The 12765-nt window shown below is 40.4% G+C and overlaps 1 protein-coding gene and 1 non-coding gene across 6 annotated transcripts in view; both read right to left on the reverse strand.

Moving 5' to 3' along the window:
* FAM168A (family with sequence similarity 168 member A) overlaps window positions 1–12765 on the reverse strand; it is a 149773-nt gene that overhangs the window by 104702 nt on the left and 32306 nt on the right. The window lies entirely within an intron of this gene.
* Window positions 8445–8518, reverse strand: TRNAR-CCU (transfer RNA arginine (anticodon CCU)). Its single transcript has one exon. It is a non-coding gene; the product is annotated as a tRNA-Arg (tRNA).

Below are 12765 nucleotides of genomic sequence, written 5' to 3' on the forward strand. Positions count from 1 at the left end.
AATCCTCATCCAATCTATCGGCAAATTTGGTCAGCTCCACTTTCAAAACATATCTTGAGTTCAACAATTTCTTACCACTTCTATCGCTATCACTTAGCTCAAGCGTTCTTGATCGCATTCCCTAACTCCTGTAACAGCTTCCTGTCTGATCCCTTGCTTCTGCGTTTGTCATCTATTATCCCACGCCCCTCGTTTCTCAGAAGCCAAAATGATCCTTTTAAATTCAATTCAGATCATGTCACTCTACTCTGTTCAAAACTGCAATGGCTTCTCATCTCACTCAAAATAAAAATACAGGGTCATTACCTATAAAACACCATGTAATCTGGCTTCCTTCTACCTATCTGATCTCACCACGTACCATTGTCCTTTTTGTTCAGTACACTTCGGCCACACTGCAGTAAAATGAAATTTTAACACCCACACTGTTGTTTGGAAACTGCTCTGAGGTGGGCACAGACCAAGAAGAACATGCGAGGCTCAGATTTCTTAACGCGATCAGCATTTCCTTTTTTGTTCATTGATAAGCTGAGCACAGCACCACCTCGGGGATTTAGCACTTACAGTTCCCTCTGCCTAAAGCATTCTTCCCTCAAATTATCAATATGACTTGTTCCTTTATTTCATTATGATCTGTACTCACATTTCACCTCACCGGGGAGGCCGAGGTTAATTGATCATATCCAAAGTAGCCCCCTCCCTTTCCCCACACATTGCCTAATTTTTCATGTCTCTGCCAAGAGTGCAACTCAAAGCAGGGACTGCTGTATCAAATTGTAAGTGTTCTATCATCAATACCAGTAACCAATTCAGCCATTAATTGTTCTTTAATTAATATCTTATGTCCTCAATGTGGCCTTCCCCTAAACAGAATGATTATTATTTGAAAACCTTCCTTTTCTGGATATCCTGTCTGAAGACGTTCAATTCAACTAGTGATAGAAGTAACTAAAAAAGGAGAGAATGATGAGATGAAGCGGTACTGTACTTCCTGTGGGACCCTCTTGCAATCAGCTAACAAATCAGTAAGTATTAACAAGCACCTTGGGGGGTAGAGCAGCACTTTATTAAAGAAGGGTGCCAAGCTCGGCAGTAAAACACAAGGAGATACTTAAAAATAGTAACAAGCTGGGCCATAAGCACGTTAAAAGATGCTCCACATCGTTAGCCATTGGGGAAATGCAAATCAAATCACAGCAAGATACTCCTCATGGCACATGCGCTAGCATGGCTAAAATCAGCAAGACAACAAGTGGTGGAGAGGACGTGGCGAAACTGGAACATACGGGTGGAAAAGGAAAATGGTGCAGCTACTTTGGAAAATAGTGTGGAGTTCTTCAGAAGGTTAAACAAAGCTACCAATTATCCACACAAAAACTTATATAAGAATGGTAGCAGCATTACTCATAAGAGCTAAAAAAGTAGAAACCACCCAGACGTCTATTAACTGATGAATAAATATATGTGGTCTGTCCATACAATGGAATATTCGGCAATAAAAATGAAGTATTGATACATGCTACAACATGAATGAACCTTGAAAACATTATGCTAAGTGAAAGAAGCCTGGTTACAAAAGGCTTCATACTGTATAACGTTTATATGAAATATCCAGAATAGGCAAATCTACTGTAGAAAACAGATCAGTGGTTGCCTAGGGCTGGTGAAGATGGATGAAGTACGGGGTGACTGCTAAAGGGTACTGGTTTCTCTCTGGGATAATGAAAATGTTCACAATTCGGCAAATATAGTAAAAGCCAGTTTAAATGGGTGAATTGTATGGTATGTGAATTATAGTTCAATAAAGCTATTTAAAAAAAACTTTTAAAATGTAATCTGACGTTTACTTAGGTTCCATTTATCAACATTCTTACCATTCACATTCAATTTAACATTTACTGAATGGTAGGTAATGCTTACCTTCTTTATTTTACTTAATACAATCAAATAGTCTACTGCAGGTAAGAAACCAACAGCTCATAGAAATTACATAATTTAAGATCTGTAGTAAATTACCGAGCCAGGAGTTGGTCCTCCATTCACTACCTCCAAATCTAGGGCTCTTTTTCGCCTCACTTCCCCCACTTCTTACTACCAAGCATAATTAAGACCTAGCTATAACACTTACTCCTAAGAGTTATGAATTAATAAACCAAGGACTAAAAGATCATAAGGACACAGATTTATAACCACAGATTAGGAGAATGATTACCAAAACTGTGGATCATAAAATCCAATATCCCCTCATCTATTACTTGTCAGCAGTGCTCTTCTACATGAAAAGAGGGGGTTAGATCTAATTCCCAAGGTCACTTATGGGGGATGAGGGGTTAAAGAGAGAAAGGAAAAAGGAAAGCACACAGCAATTCCCCAGCAAACCAATTGGAGCCATAAGTACTTCGGACTGGTTTGCAACTGACCTTGGCCATTCTTGAAACAAGACCTCTCAATACCACTACTGACAAGCACTTATAAAAAGCAAGTTGTAACAAGGAAGCTTCTGAGGTGATGGAACTGTTCCATATTCTGACTGTGGTTACCCAAATCTATGCATGTGTTAAAATTCATAGATTTTATAACACAAGAAGGGCAATTTTATTGCTCTTAACTTAAAAGTAAAAATTTTTTAAACTGCATATTAAAAAGTAAGTTTTTGTGCATCAAAAGACATTATCAACATTTAAAAGGCAAACAACACAGTGAGAAAATATTTGTAAATCATACATTGATAAAAAAAAGTTAATACTCAGAATATACACAAAACTCCTAAAACTCAACAACAAAAAACCTGATTCAAAAATGGGGAGCAGCCATATGGCTCAGTTGGTTAGAGCACGAGCTCTCAATAACAAGGTTGCGGGTTCAATACCCGCATGGGATGGTGGGCTGAGCCCCCTGCAACTAAGATTGAAAACGGCGACTGAACTTGGAGTTGAGCTGTGCCTTCCACAACTAGACTGAAGGACAACGACTTGGAGCTGATGGGTCCTGGTGAAACACACTGTTCCTCAATATTCCCCAATAAAATTTAAAAAAAAAAAGAGAAAGAAATTGAATAGACATTTCTCCAAAGAAAATATACAAATGGTCAATAAGCACATGAAAAGATGCTCAATACCACTAATCAATATCACTAATCATTATGGAAATGAATGCAAAGCAAAACCACAGTGAGGTACCACCTCACACCCATAAGGATGGCTACTACCAAAAACCCAGAAAATAACAAGTGTTGACAGGATGTGGAGAAATTGGAATCTTTGTGCATTGTTGGTGGGAATGTAAAATGGTGCAGCCTCTATGGAGAACAGTATAGAGGTTCCCCAAAAAATTAAACATAGAAGTACCATATGATCCAGCAATTCCACGTCTCAGTACTCAGAAGAACTGAAAGCAGGGTCGCGAAGAGCTATTCGTACACCCGTGTTCACAGCAGCATTATTCACAACAGCTAAAACACGGAAGTACCCAAGTGTCCATCAACGAATGAATGGATAAGAAAAACGTGGTACGTACGTATACACACACACACACACACACACACACACACACACACACACAGGAATATTATTCATCCTTAAAAAGGAAGGAAATTCTGACACATGCTACAAAACATGGATGAACCTTGAGGACATTATGCCAAGTGAAATAAGCCAGTCACAGAAGACAAATACTGTATGATTCCCCTTATATAAGGTACTTAGCATAGAAAAAATCAGACAAAGCACAATGGTGGTTGCCAAGGGTGGGAGGAGGGGGTCAATGGGAAGTTGATCAGTGGGTGTTGTTTCAATTTTGCAAGATGAAAAGGCTCTGGAGATGGACGGTAGGGTGTACGAGAATATGAGTGTACTTAATGTCACTGAACAATACTCTTAAAACTAGTTAAGACGGCAAATTTTATGTTTTTAACCACAATGTATTCATTTATAAGCAACTAAATGAGCTGGGCACGCACGCACGGTAATGTGACTTGAGGTAAAATGAGAACAACAGCTACCGTTTACTGAGTGCTTACGATGAGCAAGCACATTATGTCACCCTCCTCTACCCATAATCCCGTCGTGACCTCTCTTTTACAAACGAGATGTCTGAGTCTAGTAAGGTCACGCCACTTGCTCAAGGTAGCTACTAACTGAGGCTGAATTCAAACTCAGGCAGCCTGACTCCAAAGCCCAGGCTCCTAATCGCTGTACGACAACCTAAAATCGTGTAAATACTATGTAAAATACTGCAGATAGAAGTTGACAAAGATAACTACTCATATAACTACTACCCAGTCCTGACAAACTAAGCTTCTAATTGAAGAGAACCACATTAGAAGCGGACATACTGTACGAGTACAAACGTAACAAATTAGAAGCATGGTAGAAACTCCAAGATTATTTGTGTAAAAAACGTACGTAGGTAAATGTAGCTGGCCCCATAGTTTCTCTCTTTGGAATCATGCCCCAAGACAGCCCATAAAAGAGCAAAGATCTTCTAGATCATCACGGGCAGGACACAGCCACACCTACGAAGACCCAAGCCTCCAGCCTCCCAATTTCAATACTGCCCTCCAAACCTGTTAGACTCAAATGCCACCAGCCTCTTTTGTGGCACTTAAGACTTCTGAGTAGTTTTCATATTTGCTCCGGGCAAAGACTCTCCCCTTTAGCCAAGGCTCCGCAGAACAAACATCACCCTCTGTATCTCCACCCGTGGAGGCCGTGCCCAACACTAAGCAAATCTCCCTTGTTTCTGCTTAAGTTCTTTATGCCCTTATACCTACTAGTTTATGGAGTTTATTATTGTTTACTTACCTGACAAGCAAAAACTTCAAAAACAAAAGGCAGTACAATAAGCCAAACTGCAGTGCCAACAGGATGAACGGGGGTTAAGGAGGAGCCTGAGGATGGAAGAGAGGGATGTGGAAGCAAGTTTCTGCACCATCAGTCCCTACTATTCCAGGAACAGCAGAGAAGGTTCCTCAGCAGGAGTGCCTTTCTCTCGGGTAGCTTCTACCAAATAACATAATATACTATGTGTCATTAGCTGCATTTATTAAACCCTTGGCCACGTTTCTTAATTCTCCGTATTTCTTTGTGAAAATTTCTTAGTCTTTCCAGGAATTTTAATTATTTCCTTGAAAGGAATTCCTGATTAAACAAAATAGGCTCACATTAAAACAAACTTAACTGAGCACCTACTATGTTTTTGAATTAGATTATTTCATAGGAAGTTTTTTATTTAATCATCAAAAAGAATGCTTTGACTTAAACATTATTGGTTGCCACCTTTCCTCATTTTTTTAACCACCAAGTAAAGTGAGAATCATATAGTTAAAATAACTTGCAAAGATTTCACAACTAAAAAGCAAAGGAACACCTGAAACCTATATAATTTTATTAACCAATGTCACTCCAATAAATTTAATAAAAATTTTTAAAAAATAAATATAAAAATGTTTAAAAAAAAGGCAAAGGGAAAAAAAGTAGAGCCGGGATTCAAACTCAGACCTTCTCTCTTACCTCTCTGAACCTCAATTTCCTCCTCTGCAAAATGGAAATAATATTATCCATCTTCAAGGGCTGGTGTAGGAATTACTACATACAAAGCAGTCAGATCAGTGTCTGCTCCTCAATAAACACTAGTTCTTTTCCTATCTTCCTTCATGCCTGAATTGCCTGGTTTGTTGGCTTATTCCAAACAAACAGCAATTTTTAAAGTTGACACTTTATTTTCCTTAGCTATCTTATAACTATTAGCTATCATAACACGCTGTGACCCTGGGGTATTTCGGGAGCACTTCTGGCTCACCTAGCAGTTGGGATGCTATGCTTGCAGCAGAGCTCTTTTCTCTCAGAGACTTGCATAAGGACTACCTCCTCTCCTCTAGTCTCCCTTAGACAAACAGATGCACATGCAGGTGGAAATTTTTTTTAAAGCCATAATTAACTTAATTAACATAGAGTGACAGAAATAGAAAAAGCCACAGTGTTCTAGCCAGGCAGCAGGCTGCAGAGGAAACAAGAATTCTCTGGCTGGAAAAGTGAGGGGAGAAAATAGCATCTACTGGGGAGGAAAAGGAGTCACAGAGCCAAACCTTGGGGGAGCTAAGGAATGTCTAAAATGGAGGGTCAGCACCACGCTCGTGGGCCCTCATCCCTAGTCCCCAGAATGAGTTGGGTGCCCATCAAACAAGAACTCACACCAGACTAAAGTCTGATGATAAGCTCCTTGAGGGCTGAAACTGTAACTTACCCTAGATCCGCAGGGCACAGAACCTCGCACAGCCAGGCACCGTTATGTATTGAATATACAAATGGAGAAATGAATAAAGTCAGATTGAAAGGCTTTCTCCACTTTTTCCCACAGTGCACTAGTACTACACAAGGAGTGTTCTCATCATCATCCATCATGCAATCCGAACTCCTCAAAACACCCATACACACAGAAGCATAGTGTGTCTGCAGGCTACCTCCCAAGAAGTTCCAGATAACTGCTTCTTAAAAAGTGACCGCAAATCCCAAATAAAACTTTCAAACAGCTCCCCGCTACCTTCAGAATAAAGTCTATACACCTTCATTAGCATGGAAGGCCCTTTTTTTTTTGCAAATTGGCTCTTGTCTTTCTTTCCAAATACATCTTTTCAAGAACTCTAAGTACCAACCAAACACGAACCCACTGCCCCTTAAACAGGCTCTGCAATCCTGTTCAGCACTTTTCGTTGCCACAGTTGTCACGAGACTCATCACCACCAAAATTTGGTTTACTTAAGTTCCATCCATCTTTCGTGGAATAACTCGGGTCCCATCCACTTTACAAAATGTGTGTAACTGTCCCAGAGCAGGGTTCATTTCCTCTGTTGACTTAAGGCACGTCCTACATTCTGTAACCCTGGGTTACTGCTGTACAGAGGACATATGTCCACATACAGGTTAACGGGGTTTGGTTTACACCTCCAGTCAGTAAATCTCACAATAGTGAGAACACACTTAGGCTACTGCAGCGCCAGTGGCTACAAGATTAGCCTGTATCGAGTAAGTGCTGCTTGTTCATGCAAAAATTGAACACGTTTTCCATTTAAAAACACAAGTGCCAGCTGACAGCTATTTTTTTTAAAAGGGATTCTCAACTGACCAGCTTTCTCATCAATTTTATACAGCAAGTGTTCTAATAACCGGAAACATTTACTAATTCCTGTTTGTTTTTTAATCAAAGATAAGACTATATTGTGTACAGTGAGGTTTTAGGAGTAACTATGTTGTATTGATTTTTGGAAAACTGGTAACCTATGAATGCTCTAAGACAGTGGTAACTCGAAGCTAATATTATGTAACAACCAGGTAAACCCACGCATGTTTTAAGACTCAAAGCTGTGACATTTTTTTGAATCCCTCCCCTGACTCCCAGAACAAACGAATCCCCCAGATATACTTAACTTTCCCCCAGATATACTTCACCGAATCCTAGACAGAGCCCTAGACCGATTTCTATCACAGCACCTATTATACTTAAGTATACATTCTTATTTACAGGTCTGTCTCCTCACGGATTCGCCCCCCTAGATCTGTGCTTTCCAAAACAATAGCCATTAGGCACATGAAGCTACTTAAATTAAAATTTATGTTAATTAAAACGAAATGAAATTTAAAACTCAGTTCCTTAGTCTCACTGGCCACATTCCAGGCACTCAGGAGGCATATGTGGCTGGTGACTCCCACTGGACAGACACAGGACATTCCTGTCACCGCAGGAAGTTCTACTGGAGGCGTCTGCTGTGTCCACATTGCGTATGCTCCCTGCGGCACAGTCTACCAGGAGCTATGTCCCATTCATTTCTTTATCCCAGCACCTAGTAACTCTCCAGGAAATGTCCCTTAGAAATGACACTGGGTAACACAGAGCTTGCGCTACCTTTCTTATTATCACACCACCAGGGCCTGTCCATAAATTCAATGTCCCTGACAGGTTAGAATCAGCGCACTCATCCACCATCGTCCCAACTGTGGAAAGAAGAAGGAACGACCAGTTAGAGATCATCAGAGAGCCTTTGTGCCGTCCCTCCTCCCAAACCAAAGCGCCACCATTTCATGAGACTTGATGAAGAAGAGGGCTTCTTTCTTTTTTCCCTTCTTCCGCCTCTCCACCCCCTCCGGTTCAAGCCGTTGTTTCTCAGTCTAGTTGTGTAGGACACAGCTCCCTGGCCCACGCTGGTATTATGAGCCTTGCGCTCCCCCCGGCTGAGGCGGTCGGTTGCCAGTTGTCGGTCAGCTGCTCACAGCAGCTCATGGCCACTCAAGCTGGCCGCCGGCCACTCCTGGCAGCACACAGCAGTACACAGCAGCCCACGCAGCACACGGCAGCACACGGCAGCCCACGCCGACCTCCAGCTGATCATGGCAGCCCAGCTCCAGGGAGAGCCGTTGTTCACAATCTTAGCTGTGGAGGGCGCAGCTCACTGGCCCATGTGGGAATCGAACCGGCGACCTCGGTGTCAGGAACACAGCGCTCTAACCACCTGAGCCACCGGGCCGGCCCCAAGGGCTTATTTCTTTTTCAGGTTTGGCATGTGACTAGACTGAAGGTAATTCTAAAATGAATTTTTTTCAACTGGAGCAATCTCACAACTGGGCAGAAATAAAAACAGGAAGATACTGTTTGAAATTTATCACACTTTTTGGGACTCCATGAACTACTATATTTTTGGTATGCTCTTTATATAAAAGTATGGTCATCTGGCACACATTTTCTGAGGACCACTTAAGTGCTGTGAGTTTAAAAAAAAAAAAGAGAGAGAGAGAGAAATAAACTCTAGTGGCAGAGAGAAACTTAAATTGGAGTAAGTGGTAAGTGCTCTGTGATACGGGAAGCACCCGGAACTATGAAAAGCAGAGAGGTTCAGAGCCCAGTGGTGAGATGCAGGAGACTGGGGGGGGAACCATACGGAGGCCACTCAGAAATGAGCCCAAGCTACGCTTTAAAGGGTAATTAAGAGGTTGGGAGATGAAGAAAAGGTGGGAGGGTGTCACAAAGAGAGACAACGGCATTGATGAAGGTACAGGAATGTGACCTGGACAGTAAATGTCAGGTAGTTCGATCTGACGTGAACAACATGAGAGAGAAGTAAGATTTGAGGCAATTGAGGCAGGCAGAGGCCAAATCATGAAAAAACTTTCCAAGCTAAACCAAGGGGTTTGAATTTTATCCTCAAAGATATGGGAAACCTCTGAAGGTTACAAAGCAGCAAAGAGGTACGCAATACGTACTTAACAAAATTCCCAGAGAAGCAGTATGAAAGATGGTTCGGGGCTGGGGGGAGACAGGAGCAGGGAGACCCGTCAGGAAGTTGCTGCAAAAAGTAAAGAGACAGTATATTTGCCACAATAAAAAAAAAAAAAGTGATGAGACAATGCCCATCTGATACAAATAGTTTCAAACGTCTATTTTTAAATGGGTCTCTCTCCATTAGTCTATACCTCTCAAAGCTATTAACACCATGATTTAATTACATAGCACAACTACAAAAGCAACTGTTAGTCAATAACTTAAACTCTAAAAAATTACACTGCACTCTTTTACACAATAGTCATTCTAGACTTCAAACTAAAACTGCACATTTTTCTCTCTTCCACTGCACACAATTTTGGGAAAACATTTCAGCCAGCTGAGCACATCTGTGCTGTGTGCAACAAGTATAAACAGTTTAACAGGAGTTTAATGAAACATTTCCTATTCTTTATTAGAGGAAAAAAATTAGAAAATTCTAACATGGCAAAATCAGATTGCAAATTGACATTTTTAAATCCGTTTTTTTATATGACTATGTCAGTTTTAAAGCCCATCTGGTTGCCTGGTGCAGCTGTCCTGAATGAATACAGCATTTTCAGTTATTAGGCTCTTGGCTAAAGCATTCAGAACTGCTGTGTGTCATCAACAGCAAGCCGCAACAAGTCTAGTGCTTAGGAAGTACCTACGCACTCAAGCTGGTATTAGAGGATTTCTTAATCTGTCCTGGAGAGGAGGGGACATATAGGGAGGTGGAAGGAACAATCTCACAATTTTAAGCAAGTACCTTTCAGTTTTACCTCTTATTCTCTGAAAGGCAATGCACTCTGATTATCTTTGATCCCACAGTTCCTTAGCCTACTGGGTTTACCTACCTTCCTGTCTTGTACCAACAAAACCTGAAGAACCAAGGCTTTGAACTAGACTAAAACTGGGTTCAATTCCAACTCTACATCTTACAAACTGTACGACTTAACACATTACTTAACCTTCCTGAGACTCTATTTCTTCATGTGTAAAATGATAATACCTAACCTTGCAGAGTTGTGGTGAGGTTGAAAGAAAATGTACATAAAATATCTGTGGAACCTCTAGCCCATGTGGGCATTCAATAAATGGTAACTATTTTTACACTCTCCTTTGTACCTCACTATAATTTGTATGTAACAGTAAGTATACACCTACCTTAAAAGTTTATTGTGAAGAATAAATGAATTAATATAGGTAACGGGTTTAGAACAGTGCCTGGCACAGCAGGCAATTATTACACGTTAGGTGCTGCTGTTACTATTACATACCAATAATGTAGCGTGTTCACACTGCATTACAATTTATTTGTGGTCTTCCTCTCCATCTAATACTTAGCATAAAACCCCAATAAACATGTTGACCGGTTGAATAAATAATGGATGAATGGCTGAATGAATGAACTGAAGATATCAGTTCTGTGACAAGAGAATCCTCTCCGAATTTATTACACAATCTTCCCACAGCAGCCATTCAATAAGAACGCTCTGTTTTGTGAACTGATGAATTATATCAAGCCTGTGTGGTAAGTAGGAGAAGTATTCTTGTAGGCTTGCTTTATAGACAAGAAACAGAGTCCCAGAGAGATTAAAGATTAAGATCACTGAGTTAGGAAGAACTAGAATCCTCTTTGGACTCTCAAGAAACTAGCTCTAGTTTTCTACTAGGGCTTGCTCTCTCCGCATATTTTAAATATTAACTATGAGATTGATCAAGTTTTTCTCTGTCGTTGCAAGAAGAGACCTCTCAGACAGAAGATACTACAAATAAATGATGGAAAGGTGAAGGAACACGACCAAACAAGGAGAAAGTCAGTGTCTCTTTTTAAGAGAAGAGCAAAAACCTGATTTTATTTGGCCTGAGTATAGGAGAAGCCATTAAATCTGAAACTAACAAGAGGATAAAGCCCTAACTATAAACAAATAAGAACAGCGGACACTGAGACCATCAAACATGAAAGGGTGGTATGCGGGTTACAGACACTCATCCCCTCCTGTAGAAAGCATGACTAGGTAGAGCCTTTCTGGGGTGTATTTATTCTTTCATTTAACAATACTTATTATTAAGTCCCTGAAATGGACTAGAACAACTCAAATGTAGCAAGAGCCTTAAAAAAATTTACTTTGACTCCAATTACAGTATTCCTAAATTTTATAAGAAAGTAATCAAAAAATACAGACCAAAATTTATAATCAAAGATGCTCACCACAGTGTTATTTATAATATCTACAAATGGAAAGCAACCTGAATGTCCAACAATAAAGTTATGATTAAATAAATAATTTCGTGTAACACAATAGTATACAGTCATTAAAAGTGATACTGAAGAAAAATTTCAAAGACACTGTAAAATGCTTCTAATATTAAAATTTCAAAGACACTGTAAAATGATCTAATGTTAAATTGAAAAGCACTCCACATAATTGTGTCTATAGTATGATCTTTATATAAAATAGGAACAAAGTTTTTAAAAAATAATGAGTTTTAGAAGTCAATTTCTTCATGGTACTATATAGAGAAGAGATAGGGAGGATAGGATATAGGGAGATATTTGCCAGGTTTTCAAATTGTCCATAATAGGCACTTTTCAAAAAGCCAAAGGGTGGAGATTTACAGAAGAAAAACAAGGATATTAAATACCATCATGATTGATCAAGATCTTTGGAATCTCTGCTAGGTGAGATGAATATAAAAGGCATATTATTTTTATACAAAAGGATTACGTTAATTCTAGTGAGAACTGACACAACTAAAAGGGTGAAATACAACGGGAGAGAAATAAAGAGGAAATCCAATCAGATTCCCAGGAGGTCACTTTCATTCTATGTCTGTCAGCAGCAAAGTTCAACTTGATGGGTGAAGAAGATGGCAGAACTCTAGCTAAGACCTGGTGCGAAAATCAATGAGTTCCTTGAGAGTATAGAACCTGTCGAGTGTCATTCGGTGTGATAAAGCCCATGAAGGAAGGCAGTAGCAGCAACACCGCAAAACAGTCCAGAGAGTCCGGAAGGCTTAATGGAAGGTGACTGATTTAAAGAAGGTGTGAACCTAGAGAAAGGGGAGGAGGGCATTCTAAGAAAAAGGGACGGCCCAGAAAACAGAAACAATTTAACATGTCTGGGGAAATGACATTCGTTTCAGTGTTGCTCGAGTACAAAGTGCAAGGCACCAGTACAAAGTGCAAGGCACGCCAGGCAGTGGTGACAGATGTGGTTACAGAAGTCATCAGGAGCCTGTCCCAGAAGACTTGGATGCCTGATACAATGTTAGTCCAGCAGCGGGATATGAATCAATCAACAAGGGCACCAGCCCAGAAGGAGCTCACCCCAGCATAAGAGACAATTAGGCAGCACTATGGAAAAGAAAAGTGAAGGGTGGTTAGCACAGAGAAGGAGCAACCAATCCAGCTTGGAGACTCATAAAAGGCCCCTGAAAAGGAGTTGTCAAAGTTGAGATACAAAGGAAAGC

This window comes from Rhinolophus ferrumequinum, chromosome 11 (genome assembly GCF_004115265.2).
Source record: "Rhinolophus ferrumequinum isolate MPI-CBG mRhiFer1 chromosome 11, mRhiFer1_v1.p, whole genome shotgun sequence".
Taxonomy (NCBI): Eukaryota; Metazoa; Chordata; class Mammalia; order Chiroptera; family Rhinolophidae; genus Rhinolophus; species Rhinolophus ferrumequinum.